The 26,548-nt window shown below is 38.0% G+C and overlaps 1 pseudogene; it reads right to left on the reverse strand.

The window, feature by feature from the left end:
• The window catches only part of LOC149828569 (uncharacterized), a 30,987-nt pseudogene extending 4,937 nt beyond the window's left edge, over positions 1-26,050 (reverse strand).
• Positions 26,051-26,548: the final 498 nt, after the last annotated feature.

Raw genomic sequence — 26,548 nt, forward strand, 5'->3', positions numbered from 1 at the left:
ACACGCATTGAATATAGCTTCGATCAATTTGTCAGGATTCCTCCAGCCGTCATAGCAAGCTGATTTCAGTCAACCTTGAGAGTTTAGCTTTTTGTTTCTCACCTGAGGGAACGACATATAGCAGAGCCTCGTTGTTTCTGAGCGAACTCGGATAATCAGCACGTAGATTCTATCATTTCCCTCTTAAACAGATGTTCACATCAATGGTCAATTGGCCATTTTGATGCTTAGAATAGGAGCAGATATGTCTGTAAGTTAACTCCAGATTTCATAAGCAAATGTCATTTTGATTACAATTGATATTTAACTCATCATACAGGGAAGCTTTTCCTACGAATTCTATACAACTTATTGCATCAGTGTTGCTCAATTTCAACTATGAAGTTAAATCTGTGGATGATCACAGTGATAACATCAAGACACATCCTCTGGGTGGCTTGAAAGTCATCCTCCTGCTCACTTCCTTATTGAAAGTCTCTTCACTTCTTTCTTTGGGCCAAATGGCGTAGATGCAAAAAAAAGAGGGATAAGATAATGCTGGAAATGAATGAGACACATAACATACCTTAGAGGCCTATGAAGCTAACTTTACAACTTGAGCTGTGAATTTCTGTGGTACACATAATAACCAGTGGCTCAACTAAAACGCCAAGTGATCCTACAGAGGATCGGTGACTTGGACAAGTAACCAACATATCAATCGGATGAATCAGGTAAACAGTAGAAGGGTTATATGGTTGGACCAAACAATCAGCAAACGAACTGATGGAAACCACAGACAAGTTAGTAAAAAAAAAAAAAAAATTGTAGACGGTAGAGGAAAAAAAAAAAAAAAAAGGAACAAGAAAAATGACATAAAAGAAAATCATGAAAACTAAGCGATACTGTTAAAAAGGAAACTGTCGAGAAAGAAACTAACCAGTGAGAGGAGCATATAGAATTACAAAGCTTTTAAATATGAACAAAATCAAAGAAAGAACGACTGGTAGCATCGGCCATCAAACGATAAAATACATTATAAATCAGGAGAAAATGAGAAAGCATGAGATGATACAACGAGGGCTTAAAACAGAAAAGTCCAGAGTTAAATTATAAGGAAAAGAGAGAAAATATTGGAACGTGCAAGTTCCGTTGCTATCGCATTGTGTAAACCGATTTACTATATGTAAATCGGATTTACATGGATTGCGTTTATTGGGACGAAAACAAGAAATCAAAAGGAAATTTAAGATCAGAAGGGAAAGGAATCCTTACTTGGTTCAGCTTGTATTGTCGGAGCTGAAGATCTTGTAACTCTGCAGGGGTTTTGGATGAAAGGGGAGCCCGACTGTGATTAGATGGAGAATCGGGTGTTGCAGATATCCTTCAGCTGATGCTCATGAGAACCAGAGAAAGAGAAGGATGAAGAAGGCTTTTGTTGCTTGGAGAGTGGATTTTCTCTAGTGGATTAAGAAGAGAGAAGCTCAAAAAGAGGAAAGGGAAGGAAGAGAAGGAGAAATCAGAGAAAGAGCATGAGATGGAGGGGTGGTAACGGATCATCAAAGAAAAGAGGAATGTGGGGGTGAAGAGCGGTCCCCTTTAGGGTTCTCCTGAGTGCCCTTTTAAGGAGGATGAAGAATGTTTGTGAAGGTGGTCGGTTGGGCGATGAGAATGGAGAGGATTGAGGGTGGAGGCCGATGGCTGTGGCGATGGAGGGAAGAGAGGCGAGAGTGAAGAGAGAATGGAGGGGGCGGCTCTTTTTCCTCTTTTTCCTTACGAAGGAAAACCCTAAAAGAGGGTTTTGCAAAAGACCCCGCTTCGATTTTCAAGTTTTTACAAAAAAAGTGCTCCCGAGGTTTTTAGCAAAAATTTGATTTTTAAAAGTTTAAACTCATTCGTTTTTCTCGAAATTTTTCCAATTTTTTTGATTTTTGCGTTATCTTTCAATTTTTTGTATTTTTAAAATAAAATCCTAAAGTTTGTGAGAAAACAAAGATTAAAACTAATTTTTTTGTGTTTTTGCAAAAATATTTACAAAAGAGAATTTTTCTGAGAATTTAAAAGCTATTTTGATAAAATTTCTTCAGAAATGGGTTTGGATTCGGGTTTTGAGGAAATATGGATTTAAAGTACTGGATTCAGATCCGAAATTAATTTTGAATATACCAATATGGAATTTAATTCAGAAAATCTGAAGAATGACTGAAATTTAGCTTTAAAATTACTTTGATTTTCTTAGAAAACGGGGTTAGGGGCAAAAGGGTCATTTTTACAAAATTTTGAAAAATTTGGGGTGTTCACAGTTTCTCTAGACAGAGTTGTACTGCTTCCTTTTATTGAACCTATATTGTTTTTTCAAGTAGTGATGTTGTAATAAACGTGTGGTTTTCGATAAAATATAACACTTTGGTGGTCAATGAGTTGCTTGGCCACATACTGTAATGTGCTCGGAGTTATCTAAAACTGACGACTCATTATCGTCTGATTCCGCTACTAAAAGCTTTTCTAAGTTTCGCTGCAAAGAAAACAAAAAAAAGAGATTCATGAAAATTTTCACTTAGCTTTGTTTTGAAAATTTAGGGTGTTACATTTGAGGTCATGTCGGACCACAAAAGCTTAAACTACCTCTTCTCTCAAAAAGAGCTCAATAAGCAGCAATGACGATCACTGAAATTCCTCAAAGACTATGAATTCATGCTATCCTATCACCTTGGAAAGGCGAATGTCATAGCAGATGCCCTTAGTCGCAAGACCATTGGCACTCTCACCAGCCTGACAGGGCAATGGAAGTTGATGGAGGATTTCGTCAACTAGAAGCCATTTTTTGCTGATTCAGGTAGAATTCAATTGTCATGCTTGACAATCCACATAGAGATCCTTGATCGAATTGTAGCCGAACAATTCAAGAACACCCAGTACTTGGAATTAAAAGCTCGTGCTGAAAATGATGACACTTTCTTTCATTTGAAAGAAGATGGAGGGATATGGATGATGTGAACACCCCAAATTTTTTAAATTTTGTAAATATTCTCCTTTTGCCCTTGGCCTCCATTTTCTGAGTAAATTCAGTCAGTTTCAATCTAAATTTTGGTTTATTCCTTGGGTTCATTGGAATCAAAACTCATTTTCTATATCTAACTCGATTTTGGGATCCGGACCCATTGCCAAATTCCAAATCTGAGCCTCGTTATCCAATCTTCAAAATTAAATTCGCAAAAATACCACAAAGAATTTTCGAAAGGCTCAAACAGTCGATTCAGTGACCATTTGGATTCGATGATCTATATTTTTTGGTTCAAGGTTCAAAACTCGAATATCTCCTTAAAATATGATATTAAACCCATTTTTTGAAGAAATTTCAAAATCTGAATTCTCAGAAAACCCTCTTTTGTAAATATTTCTCAAAAATACAAAAAAAAATAGTTTTTAAATTTCTTATTTTCCTGTAGTTTTCAGAGTTTTATTTCAAAAATATAAATATATATATATATATAAAATGTTAAGGAAAAATACAAAAAAAAATGGTTTTAGAAATCTCTTTTTAAAGCTTCCTTTTTGCTTGAAAACCCCTTTTAGAAAACTTTTTTTTGAAAATAACTACCATTTTGAAAGTTTCCTAAAAATGGGACTCCCGTTGCAAGCCGCGCAACGACCCCTTCTCAAAAAACCACCGAAGGGGGTCGAAGGGCTGGCGACCCTTCGATTGTCTTCTCTCTGGCCTCAACGCTCGATCACCAACAAACGCCCCTTCCAAATTCTTCCTCTCTCCCTTCTATAAAATAGGCACATCCGAAGCCCTCAAGGAGCAATCCTTGACCACATCCACTCTCGCAATCCCTCTGCAATCCATTGTTCACCTCTCCTCTTCGACATCGCCCCTTCACCCTCTATCGTCTTCTACTTTCTCCCTCCTCCCTCCTTGGTAGTAGAAGCTAATCCACTAAAGAACGAAAGGAAGCCTTCCTTTCCCTCCCTCCTTCAGAGTTTTTGCAAAATCAAGGTAAGCAACCACCTCCTTCCTTTCCTTTCATTATCTCTTTTACTATATTATTGCATTCATTTCCGGGCTTCCTTCCCCTTTTATTTCTGATTTTTTTGTAGAAATTATACCCTACTGCTTTAATTGTTTTCACCTCTTCTCATTTTCGTTTCGTCAAGAAGCATCGGTGGTAGAGTCGATCTGCATATAGCAGGATCGACTCACCACTTGCAATATCAAACAGAATTCTACATTCTGACATTTCTTCCTTTGTGTTCATTAGTTTCTTTGATTTTTTTTTCTTTTTTTTCCTTCTTTTCTTCTCTCTTTTATTTATTTCACTTAGGATCAGTTGCAATCCCTTGTTAGCATTTCATTTGCATCATTTCTTTTATATATCTGCATTTCCCTTCTTTTATGTTATACCCTTTATTAGCATCTTCAGTCCACCCCTATGCGACATTAATGGAACAAATCCCTATTCCAATATCTCTTTTTGCATTTCTGATTTGTTTATATCACAAATTTTGGACTCAGGCTATCAGATTTAATAATCTAATAAGATTCATCTGAATCTCGATCCAAATTTTCCATTAATTCTCAATTCTGCTCTGGTTTATAACTGCTGATTTGTAATGCAACAGTTTATGTTTCTGCGATTTCTGGTTACTGTGTGTTAACGCTTTAATAGATAGCACTATTTCCATTTACTGCATTTACATATGCATAATCTACATTCTGCTTCATCCTCTGTACATTACCCCTTATGCATCTCATAACTCATCACCCCTTTATCACGTTTTGGGTCAGCACCAACGTACATTGTATGGCATTAATCTGGTGTGCTGATCCGATTGCCATCCTCCATGTCGTTGCAATTCATTTGTCCTAACATTCAGATCACATTATGAAGACCCATATAATTGGAGCGTATTCAGTTTCATTTACTGAGTATTTTGCCCCACTTGCAGTATAGTTCTATATCCACTTCCATTTTCTGCATCCTCATGCACATTTACATTTATTTTCTTGACAGTCATGTGCTTTAATCCGGCATATCATCAATTGTGGCCTCAGTACGGTATGCATATGCGATGATTTTCTCATTTTATTATATTGTAGCTTGACACATCTGCATAGTAGTCAACATTGCATCGGATCTCTGATCTTTGTGTGCACATAACATCTTCATTTCTTCCACACCAGTGCATTTCAACCATCACATTAGCACCTTGTTGTTTCATCACATATCCTTTTGTACATCTGTCCACCTTCATTTTTTTTTATTATTGTTACTTTCGGCATCGTAAGCTTTGTGGTCTTGAAATGTATTTTCTGCTATATATATATATATATATATATATATATATATATATATATATATATATTTACTCACCTGCAGCTATTCATTTAACGTTCCTATTGTTATGCACTTTAGCTCATTCGGCTCATTTAAGTCATTTACTGTGTGTTATTGGATCTGGCCTCTCTTTTCTCTCTTTCAATAAGAGCTCATTGCTTTGATAAAAGGTGAGATTTATGCGTTAAATCTATCTTATCTGTCTTAGTAAGACATGTGATACAGTAGCATCAAGGTTTACTATTATGGTTGGTTTTATCTGTCTTTGGTATTGCATCATCCCTGATCATTAGGACTATCATAAGAGTTACTTATTTTTGATATTGCGGAATAATAAAGCATTGTTGTGGTAATTCCCTCCATTTCTTTGATGTGTTAAGAACCATCTAGCCTGATAATTGGTTAAAGGTCTTGTCATCCAGGTAGTTGCTTGCTATGGCATATCATCACATAAATGCATGCCATCAATTTCGTTACAGTCAGAGCTACCCTAGCATTAGAGCTCAGATCATCTTTGGACGATGAGTTCTTTTTCACAGGATATCGCAGACTCTTCGCTGCAAGATGCTTTTATTAAAGCTTTTAACTTTAGCAGTATCCGTTGAATGTTTGTTGTGACTTCTTCCTGGACGTCTTTCTGAATAAGTCTCAGCTTGTATAAATGAGAAGGTGGCGGCAGATTTGTATTATACTTGTTGGTTTTATCAGTTAGCAACCTTTGAAGCAAATAAGTAGGATTCTTGAGGTTCCCGCAATCATGTAAAGTTACTCAAATCATGACATTGTATATCACCACTAACACCTCACAATTTTTTTTCTCTTAGTTGTTGTAGCCTACACATGTCTGTAGCAGTGTTTGTTGTAGTTTCTTTCACATACCACATCCTGTCCTCATCTATTTACCTTCATATGCACAGTATATTACATACCCCCACCACAGTGTTTGTTATTCTTCATGGCTTCACACACACACCTTTTCCTACAAAACATCACTATTTGATGATGCATGAAATGCACATCATGTTATTAGAATATTCATGTTTTTTTAGGTGGTTTTAAGGTTTAGAACCCATTATTGGATGCATTTTGACATAAAGGAGTCATGGTTCAAATTTCAGGAAAATCGGAGTTAAATTGAGTGAGATATGGCAATTTTAGTGTTTGGGCACAAATTTCAAGGTGATTCGGATCAAGATCCGACCCAAATAGTCCATCTTGGGCCTTGGATCAGTGTTTAAAACCTCATAATCCATCTCAAACGTTTACCCAAGATCCATTTAGAAAAAGTTTTCAGAAAACCCCTTCAAAAGAGGCACATAGGAATAATTTTATTATAAACCTCTTTCTGAAAAGAGCCCAAAGTATAAAAACATGTTTTCTAAAAGCCCTAGATGTTTTTGCCTAGGGAATTATGCCTCCTCATCTGAGTCTTGCTCCAGCCACCTTCTTCCCCAACCATTCCACGCCAACACCATTTTGTCTTTGGGTTTTGCTTGAGATTCAAGCATTTTCCTTTTGTTATTCCTATTCTATTTCATATCTATTTTCCCTTGCTTTTCCTCCTAGTGTAAACACCCCAAATTTTCACCCACCTTCTTGACATCGCCCTCAATCGGCACATTTCAGTTCTCCAGAAGCAATAAAGGGCAAAATGGTCATTTTTTGAGATTGAATCTTGCAAAAAGTCCAAAATTTCATTCTTGAGCCTCAAAATTTCTATATTTAGGTTCAGAGACATCTTCAAACTGCAAATTTTCAAAATCCTATTCCTCACAAGAAATTAGAATTTCCAATTCTAGATTCAGAATGACAATTCATAGAACATGTCTTTTGCATAGCATTGCATGAAAACTTTGCATCATTTCATTGCATAGCATGTTAGTTTGAGATCCAGAACCCCTGATTTTCAAAATTGCCAATCCAGATTTGATTTTTAAACTTTTCAAAATTGATTTTTAAAACCCTGGGTTTTTCAAAGCTGTCAATCTTTCCCATTTTACCCCCAGGACTTTTTAATTACAAAAGTTTTTCTCAAGAAAACAATCTGGATATTTGGATATTGATTTTAAAGATTTTATCTCAAAACTTTTTGCAAAAAGATTCTAAATCTCTTTACAATTTTTTTTTTACATTCACTTTATCCATATTTTTGCCCTGAAAAACCAATTTTTCCAAATTCTTGAAAATAAACAAAGTTTTATCTCGTGTTATAAAAATTCCAAAAAAAAGAAGTTTATTTCTTCTGTCTTTATTTTCAAATAAATGGAGCGGGACCCACCTTTGAACTAGCATCATACTCAGATTCCCAGGTAAGTTTATTGTTTTCAAGCGGGACCCACTCGGAGATCGCACCAATTTGCAAATTCTTCTTTTTGATTTCTTAATGTTATTTGTTTATTTTTTTTTAGTTAGTGGGCCCACACACATGTGGCACCCTAATTGAAAATAAAAGATTTGCCAAAACAAAATAAAACTTTATTTTCCAAAAGGATTTTAAAAGTAGGTTGAGGTGGCATTTCCATAAAAGCCTCTCATTTATTTCAATACTCATTTTTATTTTATTCCTTTTTATTGATTTGTTTACATAAAAATTTTTTTTAAGAAGGAAGCAACCTTAAATGGCATAGCCGAACTTCCCAAAAAAATAAAAAAATAAAATAAATTTCATTTTACCTAAAACTTAGGTAAATGAAATGAAATTCTTTTGAAAAATACAAGATGCACCCTTTTGAAAACGGCAACATTGAAGTTTCAATTTGAATTTTTTTTCAAAAACCATAACTGAAAACAAGAAGTTGCATTTTTTTTTTCTCTCTTTTGGAAAGAGGCTGAAGGTCTTTAAAAGACCCAGCCATTGATCGAGAGAGGAGAGGATCGAGTGATTGTTTTAGGGGATTTGCTTTCTTATTACAGGAGGTTTTTCCTGCCGTGGAGGGGATTCACCAAAAGAGGAAACAATTTCCTATAGCCACAGGGGAAGGAGGAGTAAGCTGATTGAATTGGGCCTTTTCGGTTTTGCAAGGGTCTTCCACCTCCAGCCGGCTGCTGCCCGTCTTTCACCTTACCTTCAGTCCAGCAGTAAGGAACAACTCCCATTTGTGTTTACACAACCCACCAGTAGTTGCTTCCCATCCACGTTCAACCCAGCCACAACAGAGGTCCAGCAGGAGGCTGCCTTTTCTTCAGAGCCCACCAACAGAAAGCTCCATCCAGCCATTCCAGCATCTTCTTCATCCCGGCAGCAAGTCCCACAGCGCAGGGGATCCAGCAGGGCTGCTGCCCATTCTTCTTCAGCCCAGCAAGGCCCATTCCACATTTCCTTCAGCCTGGCCGATTGAGACCCAACAGGTTTGCCGCTCTTTCCTTCTGCCATCTCCTTATCTTCAGCCCAGCTGTAGGAGATCCACAAGCTGTAGGGAATCTACAAGTTGCAGGAGGTCCACAAGCGTAAGAGGCTTCAAACCCTTCCATTCTAAAGGGGCTGTGAGTCCAGAAAATTTTAGATTGAATATGAATCTGTCAACAACAACAACAACAACTACGCCTTCATCCCAAAACAATTGGGGTCGGCGATATGAACCAACAAAGAAGATCATTATGGGTCTTCCACATGAATCCTTCTCTTCCACATGAATATGAATCTGTGAAAATCAAAAAAAAAAAATATAACTCACTTTTCCAGTTATTCCCTATTGTACATTGTTTTTTTTTTATTTTATTTCGTGTTTTTAATTCAATTATCTCCTGGTTTAAATGCATCGTTTGATTCTTGTTTTCTGTTTCAATGTTGTTTTCATATTATGTGTCAATTTAGAAATGATATTCTGTTTTAGCTTAGATTCATAAGTTTCAATTTTTTTTTTTTTTTATCATTATAACTTCCTATTAGATTTTGATTTTCTGATTATTCAACTTTTGGTTTTCTGCGATTTATAATTCCTTTTGTGTAAAATTCTGTTTCATCATAAGTCATTGCATTCTATTCTTTTCTTGCAGAATTTTTTTGTTTTTTGTTCTTCCATTCTATCTTGTCCTGCCAGAATTCTTTTTTTGCTTTCTTTGTGAGGTTTTCATGGATGTTAATCTTATCCCTTAATGTTTGATATCGTTCAAACATAGAGATCTCAACCATTAGCTGGAAATGGCTGCACCTGGGAGCTGTTTAAGTTGCTGCAAACCTGTTTCAATGAGCTATGGAAAATTGTTTTTAGTGAAGCATTCCTTTTTGAAGGTTAAGTCTGGCCAATATATGCATCTATGCATAGGTTGATCGGTAGAGATGATTATTCATTGATATCCACAGAAAGGGGAAATCCATCGATTCCTTTTGGATAACTTATAGCATATATTGAGCTGTCCATTTTCTGCTGCAGGTATCCAGTCTTGATAAACAGCCACCTTCATGAACAAATATATCCATATCCGTTAATGATCTCTATACCATCTTTTGCATGCTTTGTCATTGATATATAGGGAAGATCCATACCCAATTTTATTGAGAAATATTTGGTAATTTGGGAATTACGGCTTTGTGAAATCACCTACAGAAACTGTATATACCTGTATTTTCTGATTTTACCCATTATATATGAAATTCTAATTCTTATATATATTTTCTTATTTATACGTATATATATCTATATATATGTATATACCTATGTATATCTACCTATATATATATATATATATATATATATGTATATATATATATATGTACATACATATACATATGTATATATATATATATGCTTATATGTATAGAGATATTTTCATGTGCACTTGTTATCACATATATTTTTCCTTTTCTTTTTCTTTTTATAAATACATCTCCATTATCACATGCCATTTATCATAAATTCAAGCATTTAGATATAACCATGTATATCTTCGTTGTATATAGTATATATACCCATTTCCTTGGTTATCTTGTACTAATTCTCATTTTGTAGGAAGATCTGGAGGATGCTGATTCTTTTACACTATGTATTTTTTTTTTTTGGATTTATGTCGGATGATGTAATAATTAAACTTGGAATAATATTTACTTTTACTGCTTAGATTAGGCTGCATCTCATATAGTTTGATTTCAGCAATATCCTGATTCTATGATTCATTTATCTCATTTTGCAAAAATCACCATGGATGTACACGAATGACACATGCACAAACTCTTATAGAGTTGATGAACTCGGTGGAGTCCATATTTACGGCCCTAGTCGGAATATGGATGAGACCTAGATCCATCATCTTTCTACTAGTCACACTGAGCCTACACTCTTAGGCTATCTTAAAATGCACATCATATTTCCAAATTTTCAAAACATTGTGAATTAACTCAAATAAACCCTGAACATATTCATAGCCACAGTCAGAATATGTGAAGGATTTACTTTGGCTTAATACACAAATTTCCAACAAATTCTCAGAAAATCTTTTCCAAAGTGCATTCATACATTCAAATCATCAAGGCATCATCTGTTTTTCTCATGATTTTCTCAAGAAATTTTCACTCCCTGGGAATTGATTTCTCAAGAAACTATGAAGATTTTTGAAGTTGGATTTCCCAAGTCAAAGTTTTCCCGTTATTTTCCCTGAAAATATTATTTTTTTAAGATGCTTTTCCAAGGGAATTTCTCATCTTTCTCCAGAATCAAAGTCGATTTCCAAATACTGCAAAGACAATATTCTTAGGATTTCAGTTTCTTAAGTTTTGAATTTCCTTCTCTAAAGAGTTTTCCAATGAATTTCCATCATTTTCCTAAGAAAATTCTCAAAGTCCGAGTTTTTCTGAGAAGTGTTTTCCTTTTCAAGTGTTCATATTTTCTCAAGAATTCTTACCATTTTCTCGAGATTCTCATTTCTTCAAGATTTTCCAAATCTTTATAAACTTTCCTGAGATTTCAAATCTTCTTCGTCTGAGTTTCCTGAGGGATTGATTTCCATCTTTTTCCTAAAAAATTTTCAATTCCAAATGTTTTTTAAGCATACATCATGTTTTCCAATTTACATTTTCCAAAATCTCATAGCACATGCCTGAATTCCCTGTGCATTTAGGATAGAACATAATTTTGATAATTTCGATAATTTCTCTAAGTCAAGCACAATTTTGGTCCTTGGTTTGATTACCCCTGTTAGAGGCGGCAGGAACGGTCGAACCTCATACCGACAGGTCGAGCCCCATCCCATGGATTTTCCCGCTATTTCAAAAACGGAGGTGAGTATTTCAAAACAATTTTCCAAAATCCGGTCAAGTTTGAATCGCGAAAGCATTTTTCTCTTTCTCTCCCGCAAGGAAGGGAAGACGGGAAAAATTTTGCGACGATAACAAGTTTGGCGACCATGATGTGACTGTTTTTGTCTGGTCAAAATTGTGCTTGACTTAGTTCAATTATCGAAATTATGTTCACAAAATGTCAGCTCTTTACTTTTGCTATCATGCAAACCTAGGAGCCTAGATTCTGACCCAGCTGACATTGACTGCATATAGCTTAGGTATGGTTTGGTAGGACCAGATTGAGGAGAAATTTTCATGCTCACATAGACTTAGGTCTAAATATAACTCTCCTAAATTTAGGATCTGAATGCAAACAATGTATGCTTCTTCAAAGTTTTCTCAAAATCTATCTCTTTAGGTTTAGAGCCATCTATTTCTTGCATGTGATCATTTTTTCAAACCTCCATTACCTATCATTACTCGGTCTTCACGTTGCTGGGCTCTCTTCCAGAACCTTAGTTCGGGACAGAGCCTCACAACTGGGCCACTTATTTGGGTTAACGCCCCCCTACCATGTACCGTGGGCCACAATCCGAAGTATATCGGTAGGCGCTCAAGGATGTTGAAAAACCTTACCTTAGAACCAGAGTTGAAATTATATGCCACGTACCTCGGATTTCGGTTCGGGTATATTGACATAACTGGATTGGACAAAGATGATCTGAACTTAGAGTTAAGATTAAGATCCTACAACTGTTTTCAAAATAATGCATCTAGAGTCAGCCTTTTAGGGAGTGTTGTATGTGCATGAATGTTTGTGCAGGATGTGATTGTTTGTACGTTACCTCTATTTTCTTACATTTTTTTTTTTAAAACTATTTTCAAATACCCATATTCTCATCCTTTTCCTTTATTTTCTCAAACCCTGGATGATTTTCTCAAGTATCCAATTTCTTTCAAAACTCCAGGTGTTTTTCCATTTTCCCGTTGTACTGGATCTCGAATTTCCAGCTGTATTTTATATCCTGCCTGCAAATTTTTCAAATATTTTCCTAAGTCTCATTCCGAGTCTTTCTCTGTTTTAGTCCGATGACATCCAGTCAAGTCGATCCTATCTTTCCTGAAGGTCACATCTCCTAAGAGGTGCGACAAGGTCATCCTGAACATCGAGCCCTTAGCACCGAAACTTTCATTCCCCGGTGGTACTATTCCTGGCTCAAAAGCTTTTCTCGAATGTTCCCAGACCATTTGAGCGAGTGCGGATTAGAATTGGCGTCAGCAGTCGGAAAGCAGACCATCAATGGCAACTTGATCCACGCAATGGCGGAACGATGGAATCCTCGGACATGTATATTCTGGTTCCCATGGGGAGAGATGCCATTTTAATGGATGAATTTTCAGAAATCATGGGATTACCAAAACCAGCCAGTCAACCTGGAGATGCGTTAGAGCACCAATTCCTGATCAATGTCAAGGGTTTGGACCCCCGAGACTCCTTAGCTCGTATGACAGGCCACCGATTTTGGCTCCTGATTCAGTTGGACGAAAATGAATATGTCAATCTGCTCGAGTTGTACCATCAATATGGGACCTTCGTTGAAGTCAGTTCGCTATCAAGGATAGCTAGAGAAAGGATTCAGAATGCAATGGTTCTATGCACTGTAGGATTAGCCCTTTTCCCAGACGGACAAAACTACATGGATATCAGAATAATACAGCTTATGAGAAGATGGGGAAGTCGACAGACCAACCGACTCTCCATAGCCATGGCAGTGCTCGCTTTCCTGTATCGGGGTCTGACTCGTTTCTCACTCGGAGAATCAATTTTAGTTGAAGGTTGCATCTACGTGCTTCAGTCCTGGTTCTTCCAGCATGTTCCAACCCGAGCGAGCTCTTTCAGGTATAACATTCAAGAACTTCTTTTAGTGGCGCAGTACCGTCCATAATCGATAGCATTCAAGAAGATGACATAGTCTGGGATTACTTTGATCGACAACTATCTCCTCCCAGATACACATACGCTTATGGCAAACGGTTCAAGTTGCTAGGACCATTCTTCTACACTTACTACCAACCGGAGCGGTGTGTTCGTCAGTTCTCCCAAAGGCAGCAATACGTCGAAGCCCGACTGCTATCAGGAGCTATGGCAGTGTTTGATCTCACTTCCGCACAATGGTCCGGGGCATATCATTCCGCCCGCTACGGCTAGGATTTTTTTGTTTCTCTCAAAATCTTTCCTGGTCCTAGAGTGTCTGCTGACTATCATGAATGGTGGCAAATTGTTTGTCCTCCACCTCTTTGTCAAGATCAATAAAAGTTCAATTTTCTCATTCCAAAAAAATTTTCTCTCTATTGTGGTTTTACGACCTCGCCTAGGTAACAAGGCATATTTTCATTGTTTATTTCTCTTGCAAAAAGAATGACAACACAATTGTCGTGATTCCTACGATGACTCAGTCCCTAGTAATGGGATATCTTTTTCAAATTGTCTACCATATTTTCAGCAAATATTTCTTCCAAAAGTCAATTCCTTCATAATCTAATCAGGTCTTTGCCCTGCAGAGAGCATCCGCAACATTTAATGGTTCGAACAAGGTCAGGAAGAAGAACCACATCACCTCAGTACTCTTCAGCCTCAGAAGGAGAAATGGATCCTCCCGTGAATCCAGATCAGCAACAAGAGGATGATGGCATAGACCCGCAAATGTATGCCATGTTCCGAAAGATGATGAACAAAATGATGAGTGAACAGGCTGGGACCAGTGTAGAGAAGAATTCATTCAGAGAAAAGTTCCACGGACACAAGAATAAGAACGCTTCCAAGAAGCAGGTTCAGCCAGAAGAAATTTCAGATGAATCAGAACTAGCGGAAGACACTGAGGAAGAATATGAGGTGCCTCCAGCATTTCAGAAACGTGGTCGAGAACAAAGGAAGAGCCGCAAATCAAAGAATCAGGTCACAGAAGAACCCTTGCAGTCACAATTCAAGGAAATGACCCGAGTTGTTAAGGATCTCCAAGCTCGCGACAAGGGCAAGAAAGTCTTCACCAATGAGGACTTTTATGACGTCTTAGAAGGGGATGATGATCTGGAGAACCTTCCCCGAAAATTCATCAAGTTTGATGGTTCTGGCGACCCGAAACTCATCTCGCCACATTCTTTGCTGAGTGCTCGAGATTCAAGAGAGATAACAGAACACTATTCCTAAGTTTCCCTCGCAGCTTAGAAGGAGTTGCAGCTAAATGGTATGCTGAGCATATCAATCCAATCGAGCTCAAGGAGTTCGATAAAGTTGTAAATTTATTCAGTGAACACTTCTTATTCAATACAGAGGCGCTCCCAACATTAAGTCATCTCTGCAATTTGAGGCAGAACGAGAATGAGAAAGCACGAGATTTCATTCACATATGGAGGTCAGCCTGCAACAAAATGAGAGATCCCATATATGAAAGGCACGCTCTGTCCCTAATCCTCAACAACTTTTTGCAGTCGTTAAGAGGATTGATCTCCACAGCACCATCCAGGACCTTCATTGAATTAACTGAGTGAGCAGAATGGCTCGAGCTGAGTGTGGAGAATGGAGTCTATGAAGGCTTCACTTTTTCCAAGAATAACCCTCAAGGTGAGTAGAAGAAGAAATCTCATTTCACCTTCTCTGCCAACAACAACAACAACAATAGCCAAAATCAGTATAGAGGGCAGAAGAAAGATTATTGCTACAACACAAGCAATTCTAATAACAAAGGTGATAAAAAAATGAAGCCTGCTCCTCAGTACAACAAACCTCCTCAGCAGGATCAAGGGCCGAAACTGCGTGAAAAAGCCAAACATGAAGGATGGAGCTATGACCGAAAGTTCACTTCTTTAGACCAATCACTCGAAGATGTGCTGGAGTACATGTTGTCGAAGGAAATGGTCAAGTTGCCTAGACTGGCCGATCCCCCTGTGCCTATGGGGAAATAGAAAGATCAATTCTGCAAGTTCCACAGAATAGTGGGACACAACACTGAGAATTGTTTCGTTCTCAAGAACATTATGCAAGATCTTATTGACAAGAATTTATTGGTAGAAGGAGAAGAAGAAGAGAAAATGGATATTTTAAAGCAGCCTTTTCCTTCACACACCACAACAGTAGTGTCTGAATAGCCGTTTCTACCTCATGAGCACATCAGGCCATGTTCTGTTCAAGATCTCCAAGTTCAACATCAGGTGTCAGTGCTAGGTCAAGCAGCTCCAACTTCTAAGAAGATCGACATAATCTCGGCATTTGGCAGGATGAAGGTAGCTGAAGAACCCACAAGGTCATCCCCCAAGTTAAAAGGAATTCCTGATTTTCTTAATGAGTTCATCAAGCCTATGCCGGAAAAGGAAAGTCAAAAACCTTTGACTGCTCTGTCCAATGTCTCAATTTTGGACTTAGCTAAGAGTTCCTGCAAGCATCAGCAAGTACTGGATGATCTACTCAGAAAGATTAAAGTTAAACTCAGTACCACTCTTGAAGACATGGAACAAATAGTGAATTCAGCCATGACCAATGCACCAATCACTTTCTCGGATGAAGACCTTCCAAAGCCTCACTCATTTCATAATAATGCTCTCTACATCGTCATTCGAGTCAGAGGAATGACAGTACCCCATGTGCTAGTTGATGGAGGTAGTAGCCTCAAATAATGCCCCGAAATGACAGCAAAAGCATTAGGGATCAAGGAAGAAGAATACATTCTGGATCCCATCACTATCTATGAATTTGACAACCATGGTCAAACGGCCAAGGGCAAGATATTTCTAGAAGTGTTCATCAACTATTCTGTGCATTCAGTGCTCTTTCATGTGGTCAATATACCACCCACCTACAATCTGCTGCTCGGAAGGACATGGATCCATAATGTGAATGTGGTACCTTCCACCGTTCATCAATGTGTAAAATGGTCCAAAGGGGGAATGATTACAACAATATTGGGAGAAGATCCAGAAGAAAGGCTCCCACAGCCCATGATCCATCGACCATCATTCACTGCAGATATTCCTAGCATCAGAGAGAGTGAAGAAATCAGTCTCAGAGAAAGTCGGGAAATACTCCAGGCAACATCAGAATTATCCCTGCATACTGTAGCCATGACCCGATGGAGAGGTCCCAAATTCTTTAAGATTGGAGGACGGATCAACTATAGCACTATCAATGATCATCTATTATTCCCACAATTCATGAAAGCAAGAAAGGGATTTGATTTGCTTCTAAAGCATGGTTATCAACCCTTCAAGGGACTAGGCAAAAATGAAGATGGTTGTGTCGAGCCAATGATCCAAAAGCATCGTCCCCATAGAGCAGGACTGGGGTTTTCCGGCGAAAGTTCACCAAAGAAGACTGTTTTCGTTAAAGGGGCACATTGAGAATCATTGTTGCATTTCCTTTCTATTCCTTTCAAAATAAATGTCTCAGTGTTTTTGATCAAGTCAAATCAATAAAATGTCAAGTTTCTTTGTCTATCTGGGTGCCATCTATCTTCCTTCTCTATATCCTCATTTTATAATTCAATGTCATTTTATGCATGATTCTTTTTAAATGATTGTTTGTCGTATAATGGATGAGTTTTCCTGAATCCAATTTCTTATCCAAAATTTCAGAATGTCTTCCCGAGCAATCAAGAAGCTCATTCTCAATCCAAAGGCATTCCAGAAGTCGACAGCAATTCATTGAGTCAAAGCAAGCATCGAAGAAGGCTAGGTTGCAAAGCAGTCAGAGGATCATGCAGAATTTGATCAGTCCCTTCAGGAATTACCAGAATTTGCCTCAGTTCATAAATAGGATGAATCATCTGCCCTAGTACAAGACCCAACTGAAGATGTCAATATCGGTTCAGAGGACAATCCCAAGATCCTCAAGATCGGTACCAGTCTAAGTCCGGAAGAAAAAGAAAGGCTTACAAATTTTCTCAAGCAACATGAAGAAGTGTTCGCATGGACATATGAAGATATGCCGGGTTTAGATCCCAAATTGGTCGAACACCGACTCATTTTGAAGCCAGATGCTAAGCCAATTAAGCAGAAGCTGAGAAAAATGGATCCCAAAATAGAACAACAAGTCAAGGAAGGACTTGAAGATTTACTCAAAGCAGGATTTATCCGAACTATTGACTACCCAGATTGGTTAGCCAATATTGTCATTGTTCCAAAGAAAAGTGGCAAAGTGAGGATTTGCATAGACTTCAGAGACCACAACAAGGCAACTCCGAAGGATGACTATCCACTTCCAAGCATTGATCTTTTGATTGACAGCACAGCAGGACATGCCATGTTTTCCTTTATGGATGGATATTCCGGCTACAATCAGATTAAGTTGGCCGCTCGCGATCAGTAAAAAACTTTCTTCACTACGCCTTGGGGCACTTTCTGCTATACAGTTATGCCTTTTGGGCTAAAAAATGCGGGAGCAACCTATCAACGAGCAATGACTGTTATCTTTCACGATCAGATGCGCAAAATCATGGATGCGTATGTTGATGATATCCTTGTGAAATCTAAAGAGGAAGAAGATCACCTCGAAGCTCTTGGCCAAGTGTTCAAGCGACTCATTCTTTACAAGTTAAGGCTTAACCCGCAAAAGTGTGTCTTTGGAGTTCAATCAGGCAAACTATTGGGTTTTCTGGTCAGCAAAAAGGGAATTGAAGTTGATCCTACCAAAGCAAAGGCTATCATTGATATGCCACCCCCAAAGAATCTCAAAGAACTGCGTAGCCTTCAGGGACGCATGCAATCAATTCGGCAATTTATTTCCAACCTGGCAATGAGATGTGAGCCCTTTAACCACTTACTCAGAAAAGGAGTGAAGTTCGAATGGGGACCAGAGTGTCAGCAATCATTCGATCGGATCAAGAAGTATCTTCTCAATCCTCCAATCTTGAAGCCGCCAGAATTGGAAAAACCTCTTCTGTTATACATCTCAGTCAATCAAGTCGCATGCGGCGGATTCTTGGCGCAGTACAAAGAAGGCAGCCTGATAGAGCATGCCATTTATTATGTGAGTAAGACTTTCATAGACTACGAAAAGAAATACTCTCAAATAGAGAAGACTTGCCTAGCTCTGGTATGGATGTGTCAGAAGTTGAGACACTACCTGCTGGCATCTGAGGTTAAAATCTTGTCCAAACTCAATCCTCTCAAATACATTTTGGAGCAACCTTTTCTCAGTGGACGAGTCGCCAAATGGCAAGTCTTACTGATGCAGTATGACTTAGAATATGTCTCGTAGCAATCAATAAAAGGACAAGCAATTGCTGATCAATTGGCAGATTTTCCTCTGGCAGAAGAAGTAAAAGCCGAAGATGACTTCCCTGATGAACAAATATGCAATATCCAGCAATCTCCAGTTTGGAATTTATTTTTCGATGGTTCCACGAATATGGCTGGAATAGGCATTGGAATCTTATTAATCACTCCTGAGAAAGAGATGATTCCATTTTCTCTCAAGTTAGATTTTCAATATACCCACAATATGGCTGAGTATGAAGCCATGATTCAAGGTCTAAAGATTCTACTAGACTTCAATGTCAAGAGAGTGCATGCTTACGACGACTCATTACTCGTGGTCAATCAAGTTCAAGCCGAATGAGAAGTCAAAGATCAAAAGTTATTTCCTTATCAGAAAAACGTTTCGGCTCTTGTCAGCAAGTTTGAAGAATTTCAGCTCTTCCATATCAAGAGAGATTTTAATCAAGTGGCTGATAGCCTAGCCAGTTTAGGCTCCATTATGTCATTCAAGAATGGAGAATCTTGTCGCTCATTCGAAATTGGCAGACTTGACCAACCTGCCTTCCTTCTAACAGAACAAGTAAACCAAGCTAAGCAAAAGAAGAAACCTTGGTATTTCAATATCAAAACTTTCATAAAAACTGGGGAATTTCCTCCAGAACTCTCGAAGAAAGAGCAACGAGCAATCCAGCGTACGTCTACTCGATACTTCATTCTTGCAAATGTCCTCTATCATCGTGGATTCAGTTCAGAATATTCCAGATGTTTAGACGAAGACGAAGCCAAAGAAGTCGTGCGAGAAGCACACGAAGGCATTTGTGGTGGCCACGTCGGCTACCAAACCCTTGTCAAGCAGATCGTCAGAGCAGGTTACTATTGGAAGACTATGCAGCAAGACTGTTATCATTATATGAAAAAGTGTGTTCAATGTGAGATACATGCGCCTTCTAGCCATGCTCCGGCAACATATTTGCAGTCTGTTGTCTCTCCATGGCCATTCTCTATGTAGGCCTTCGATGTCGTAGGTCCCATCACTCATTCTGCTTCAAACGGCCACAAATACTTCCTTGCCGCAACAGAATATTTCACCAAGTGGGTAGAAGCTATTACTCTTCGCACAGTAGAAGGCCGACACATGGTCTCTTTTATCCACAAGAACATCCTTTGCCGTTTCGGCATCCCGCATGACATCGTGTCAGATAATGGCAGTCATTTTAAGAATGAAAAGATGAAGACATTCTGCTCAAGGTTCAAAATCTATCATCATTTCTCCGCTTCATACTATCCTCAAGGGAACTGTCAGGCATAAGCTACCAACAAAATGCTAATTCGCATCTTAGAGCAAACTGTAGAAACAGACCATGACTGGCACGAGAAGATCCACGATGCACTATGGGCCTACCAGACCACCATTCGCACTCCCACAAATGCTACTCCATCAGAACTGGTCTATGGAACAGAAGTAGTATTGTCGCTACATGTTAAGAAGCCCTCTTTGAAATTTGCTTCACTTCTGTAATTACCCCTTGATCAATACCAACAGCAACGACTAGTACAGCTAGACTTGCTCGATGAGAGAAGGCTAAAAGCAGCAGAGCATGCACAATCCTATTGTCAGAGAATAGCCAGGCAGTACGCAAAGTCTGTCATTGAAAGGAGATTCAAAGTCAATGATCTAGTGCTTCGATCCATAGCTTATCTCAAACATCATCTAGGCGGTAAATGGTCACCAAATTGGGAAGGTCCCTATGTTGTCAAAGAAGCATTACCCCACAACTCATATCGGCTCATCAACGCCGATGGAGTGAAATTACCAGATCCCATTAATGCTCGACACTTGAAAAAGTTCTATACTTGAAGCCTCTATTCTTCCTTTGTAATCTTCCTATTTTCTTCAAATAATGATCAAACTTTCTTTCCCAGTTTACACTGGGGCATTTTTAAATTTTTTGTTCTGTATGCAGGCAGGATAAGCAAATCTCTCATTTTACACACTTGTGCATGCATGTGCATCAATTCATATTCATTTGCATTCAACTGCATTAACAACAATCTGGTCAGTATTGGGATTTCAACAAACAGTCCCATCACAATTTCTAATGATTCCAAGTTGAAAGATAATCACCAGTACTGAACCAAAACCCAGCACTCGAACTGGTATTATTTCAAAATCCAACGCTCAAACTGGTACATTTTCAAAATCCAACTTTTAAGTCGGTCTTTGAAAACCGAGTTCCGACTCGGGTTTTTATTCAAATTATCTTCCTTTGAAGATCCGAGTTCCGACTCGGGTTTGTTTCAAATTATTTTCTTTGAAAATCGAGTTCTGACTCGGGTTTCCCTTCAAATTTTTTTCCTTGGTTGATCCGAGTTCTGACTCGTGATCTCTTTACCTTATTCAAGCTCTGATTCGAGCTCTTCAATCTCCTTTGCTGATCCGGGTTCCGACTCATGATCTCTCTACTTTATTCAAGCTCCGACTCGAGCCATTTATTCTCCTTTGTTAATCCAAGTCATTTCTATCCTCAGGGTCTGTTAATTACTCAAATTTGATATTTTGCCTACCAATTTTCAATTCAAATATTTGGATCATTCAATTCTCCAATCTTGACCCCTGGGTCACCCAATTTCCAATTTCAAATTCCAATTTTTAATTCCAATTATCAAACTCTCAATTTCGACCATCAGGTCACCCAACTTTCAATTTTCGGTCTTCGAGTCACTCAATTCTCAATTTCAACCATTAGGTCATTCAATTTTGACCTTCGGGTCATTCAAACAATCAATTTTCCAATTTCCAATTTCGACCTTTAGGTCAATCAATTTCAATCATTTTCTCTTGCGAGAGACCCTTTTTAGGGAGAGTTCGAGGGAGCTCGTTCTTTTCGCATGCTATCCAAGTTGTTCACTTAGCCCCTTTTTAGGGAGAGTTTGAAGGGGCTCGCATCTTTGTGAACCGTTTGCAAAACAATTTCCAATTTTACACAAGGAACCCTTTCATAGGGAGAGTCTCGACGGAGACTCTCTTTTCTTGTGACCACCCCAATTTTTTCATACTAGGCTATTTTCGTCATTGAGGACCCTCTTTTTAGGGAGAGTGTGATGGACTCATTTCTTTCATGACCCAATTTTCTGACCTCACTATTATCGGCCCCCTTTCCATAAGAGAAGCCTAATATTAGGGAGCTTTGACGAAAGCTTAATTTCTCTTTGAAAGTTTATTTTGCAAACACCTCCTCTTCAGGGAAGAGAGGAGTATTTCCCATTTCCCATTCAGGTAAGGGCTAAGCATGAGTCTCTCTTTTTGGGGAAAAAGAGAGGAGAATTTTCGTCACGGATGCGTTAAGCAGGACTTCAAATACTCTCTTTCACCAAGGATTTCAAGAAAATTTTGTCAATTTGTCAATCAATTACCTGTTGATTTCAGAACTTTATTATACAAATCTTTACCTTAGTTTACCTTCAGTATTACTTCCAAAAGAGTGAAGCTTTTGCGAAAAGAGATTCAAAATTCAAATTCTTTCCATTGGCCAACCAAAAGGACGAAGGATAAATCCTCGATATGGCCAGAAAAGAAGATTCAATGTTATTGCAAAGCCATAAATGATTGATATTGATCACAATCAATAGCACATTTTTAAAGACCAGTCTTGTAAAGATGAGGCAGTGAAAATATCCTAAGCGCTAGAAAAAGAGAGAATTCATCCAAGCCCTGTCTCCTTAAAATCACCTAAGCTGCAATTAAATATCCGAAAAAGGTATCTCTCACTTGTCGTCAAGATGAAGGTGAATTAAGCGAGTAGACCCCTGGGGCCAAAGAAGATTTGAAACATCTCCAAGATGACGAAGTTTGTGACAGATCCTTCCAGAGAAAGTCCAAAGCACTGTCGAGATGAAGGCAGATGCGATGAACCTCTCGACAATCCCTAAAAGATATTTAATTTCCGCTATCATCCAAAGATCTCTAACCCATGAGCCAATATCGTCCAAGAAGGATCGAAACATCTCCAAGTTGAAGGAGTTTGTAACGTACCCTTCCCAAAAGAGAGCAAGAGAGGAAAAAGAAAGAGAGAAAAGTCAGAACATCTCCAAAATGAAGGAGAATGTAGAAAAAACCTAAGAGCCCAAAAGAGAGCAAGAGAGGAAAAAGAAAGAGAGAAAAGTCAGAACATCTCCAAAATGAAGGAGAATGTAGCAAAAACCCAAGAGCCCAAAAGAGTGCAGAAAGATTATCATGAGAGAAGCTCCCAGGATATCAAACTGCCAAATCTATCAAGAATCTTCTTTAAATTTGTGAAATTTTATTATCAATATTCTTTCATCAATTGCTTTTATAATATTAAATTCTCACTTTCCTGTTCATATCAAGGAAATTGATAACTTCTTTGAAGAAGGTCAATTGCAAGCAATTTGGATTTCAAATCTCGATTCTACGAAGTCAAACTCGTTCGGAGGTAATACTTCAGGTAGAAAAGAAGGAATATTTTTGCAAAAATATGCATCATTTCAAATATTTTGAATCAACAATAAAATTTTCAACATTTTGATGATATTTTCTAGCTATCCTGACGTGAAGTGAGAGTGCTTGATGTCCATTTTTGACACATCCTGACACCAATTTTAAATCCCTCTTAAGGACTTGATTCCTTCCCTTCTTTGAGAGCGTGAGCTCTCAGATTCACACACTTCCCTGTATCCCCATTGTCCTACCATAGACAGTCCCATTTCGGTTCGAGGTCGAACCACTGATCATTTTTTCGCAAAAGGCAATTTCAAAAGCTATTTAGTCTCAGCAAGCGAGGCGCCCAAGATGAATCCCTTTTCAAGCTTTAGGGACCCCATTTCCCTTCCTTTTGCAAAACCCCTGTCGGATTTACTGTGCAAAATCCGAAGGTTCCATCATGGTCTCTTCTTTCGAGGATTCCATTCATTTTCCGCGATCAAGATAAGGGTACAATCCTGAGCCTCACTCAAAGAGGTATTTCATTTTCCGCCCAATCAGGATAAGGGTACAAACCTGAGCCTCCTTTGAAGAGGTATTCCATTTTCCACCCGATCAGGTTAAGGGTACAAATCTGAGTCTCATTTCGATGAGATTTTTCATTTCCCAATCAGGTTAAGGGTCAAATCTGAGCTTCGTTCCATACAAAGCATTTTCTGTCTCATCCAGGATAAGGGCAAAAACCTGAACTTCACTCTCACAGAGCAAATCTTTTCTCTTTATTCTCCATTTCATATCTACCATCTTCCTCAGGCTAATTTCTTCATACCCAGTCGGAACCTTCTAACTGGGGCATTTTTTTTTATATATAGCGCAAATTTGGAGTGTTTTTCTTTGCCACTAAGCTCAACCACGAGCCGACTTAGTAGCAAAGATGGGCATTTGTAAACACCCCAAATTTTCACCCACCTTCTTGACATCGCCCTCAATCGGCACATTTCAGTTCTCCAAAAGCAATAAAGGGCAAAATGGTCATTTTTTGAGATTGAATCTTGCAGAAAGTCCAAAATTTCATTCTTGAGCCTCAAAATTTCTATATTTAGGTTCAGAGACATCTTCAAACTGCAAATTTTCAAAATCCTATTCCTGACAAGAAGTTAGAATTTCCAATTCTAGATTCAGAATGACATTTCATAGAACATGTCTTTTGCATAGCATTGCATGAAAACTTTGCATCATTTCACTGCATAGCATGTCAGTTTAAGATCCAGAACCCCTGATTTTCAAAATTGTCAATCTAGATTTGATTTTTAAACTTTTCAAAATTGATTTTGAAAACCCTGGGTTTTTCAAAATTGCCAAACTTTCCCATTTTACCCCAGGACTTTTTAATTACAAAAGTTTTTCTCAGGAAAACAATCTGGATATTTGGATATTGATTTTAAAGATTTTATCTCAAAACTTTTTGCAAAAAGATTCTAAATCTCTTTACAATTTTTTTTTTACATTCACTTTATCCATATTTTTGCCCTGAAAAACCAATTTTTCCAAATTCTTGAAAATAAACAAAGTTTTATCTCGTGTTATAAAAATTCCAAAAAAAAGAAGTTTATTTCTTCTGTCTTTATTTTCAAATAAATGGAGCGGGACCCACCTTTGAACTAGCATCATACTCAGATTCCCAGGTAAGTTTATTGTTTTCAAGCGGGACCCACTCGGAGATCGCACCAATTTGCAAATTCTTCTTTTTGATTTCTTAATGTTATTTGTTTATTTTTTTTTAGTTAGTGGGCCCACACACATGTGGCACCCCAATTGAAAATAAAAGATTTGCCAAAACAAAATAAAACTTTATTTTCCAAAAGGATTTTAAAAGTAGGTTGAGGTGGTATTTCCATAAAAGCCTCTCATTTATTTCAATACTCATTTTTATTTTATTCCTTTTTATTGATTAATTTACATTTTTTTTTTTTAAGAAGGAAGCAGCCTTAAATGGCATAGCCGAAATTCCCAAAAAAATAAAAAAATAAAATAAATTTCATTTTACCTAAAACTTAGGTAAATGAAATGAAATTCTTTTGAAAAATTCAAGATGCGCCCTTTTGAAAACGGCTACATTGAAGTTTCAATTTGAATTTTTTTTCAAAAACCATAACTGAAAACAAGAAGCTGCGTTTTTTTTTTTCTCTCTTTTGGAAAGAGGTTGAAGGTCTTTAAAAGACCTAGCCATTAATCGAGAGAGGAGAGGATCGAGTGATTGTTTTAAGGGATTTGCTTTCTTATTACAGGAGGTTTTTCCTGCCGTGGAGGGGATTCACCAAAAGAGGAAACGATTTTCCTACAGCCACAGGGGAAGGAGGAGTAAACCGATTGAATTGGGCCTTTTCGATTTTGCAGGGGTCTTGCACCTCCAGCTGGCTGCTGCCCGTCTTTCACCTTACCTTTAGTCCAGTAGTAAGGAACAACTCCCATTTGTGTTTACACAACCCACCAGCAGTTGCTTTCCATCCACCTTCAACCCAGCCGCAGCAGAGGTCCAGCAGGAGGCTGCCTTTTCATTAGAGCCCACCAACAGGAAGCTCCATCCAGCTGTTCATGCATCTTCTTCATCCCGGCAGCAAGTCCCATAGCGCAGGGGATCCAGCAGGGCTGCTGCCCTTTCTTCTTCAGCCCAGCAAGGCCCATTCCACATTTCCTTCAGCCTGACCGATTGAAACCTAGCAGGTTTGCTGCTCTTTCCTGCTGCCATCTCCTTATCTTCAGCTCAGCCGCAGAAGATCCACAAGCTGCAGGAGGTCCACAAGCGTAAGAGGCTTCAAACCCTTCCATTCTAAAGGGGCTGTGAGTCCAGAAAATTTTAGATTGAATATGAATCTGTGAAAAACGAAAAAAAATACATATATATATATATAACTCACTTTTCCAGTTATTCCCTGTTGTATATTGTTTTTTTTTTCGTGTTTTTAATTCAATTATCTCCTGGTTTAAATGCATCGTTTGATTCTTGTTTTATGTTTCAATGTTGTTTTCATATTATGTGTCAATTTACAAATGATATTCTGTTTTAGCTTAGATTCATAAGTTTCAATTTTTTTATTTATTTTTGTTCATTATAACTTCCTATTAGATTTTGATTTTCTGATTATTCAACTTCTGGTTTTCTGCGATTTATATTTCCTTTTGTGTAAAATTTTGTTTCATCATAAGTCATTCCATTCTATTCTTTTCTTGCAGATTTTTTTTTTCTGTTCTGCCATTCTATCTTGTCCTGCCAGAATTTTTTTTTTGTTTTCTTTAGGAGGTTTTCATGGATGTTAATCTTATCCC

The sequence above is a fragment of the Nuphar pumila genome, chromosome 9 (genome assembly GCF_984573655.1).
Source record: "Nuphar pumila chromosome 9, dmNupPumi1.hap1.1, whole genome shotgun sequence".
Lineage (NCBI taxonomy): Eukaryota > Viridiplantae > Streptophyta > Magnoliopsida > Nymphaeales > Nymphaeaceae > Nuphar > Nuphar pumila.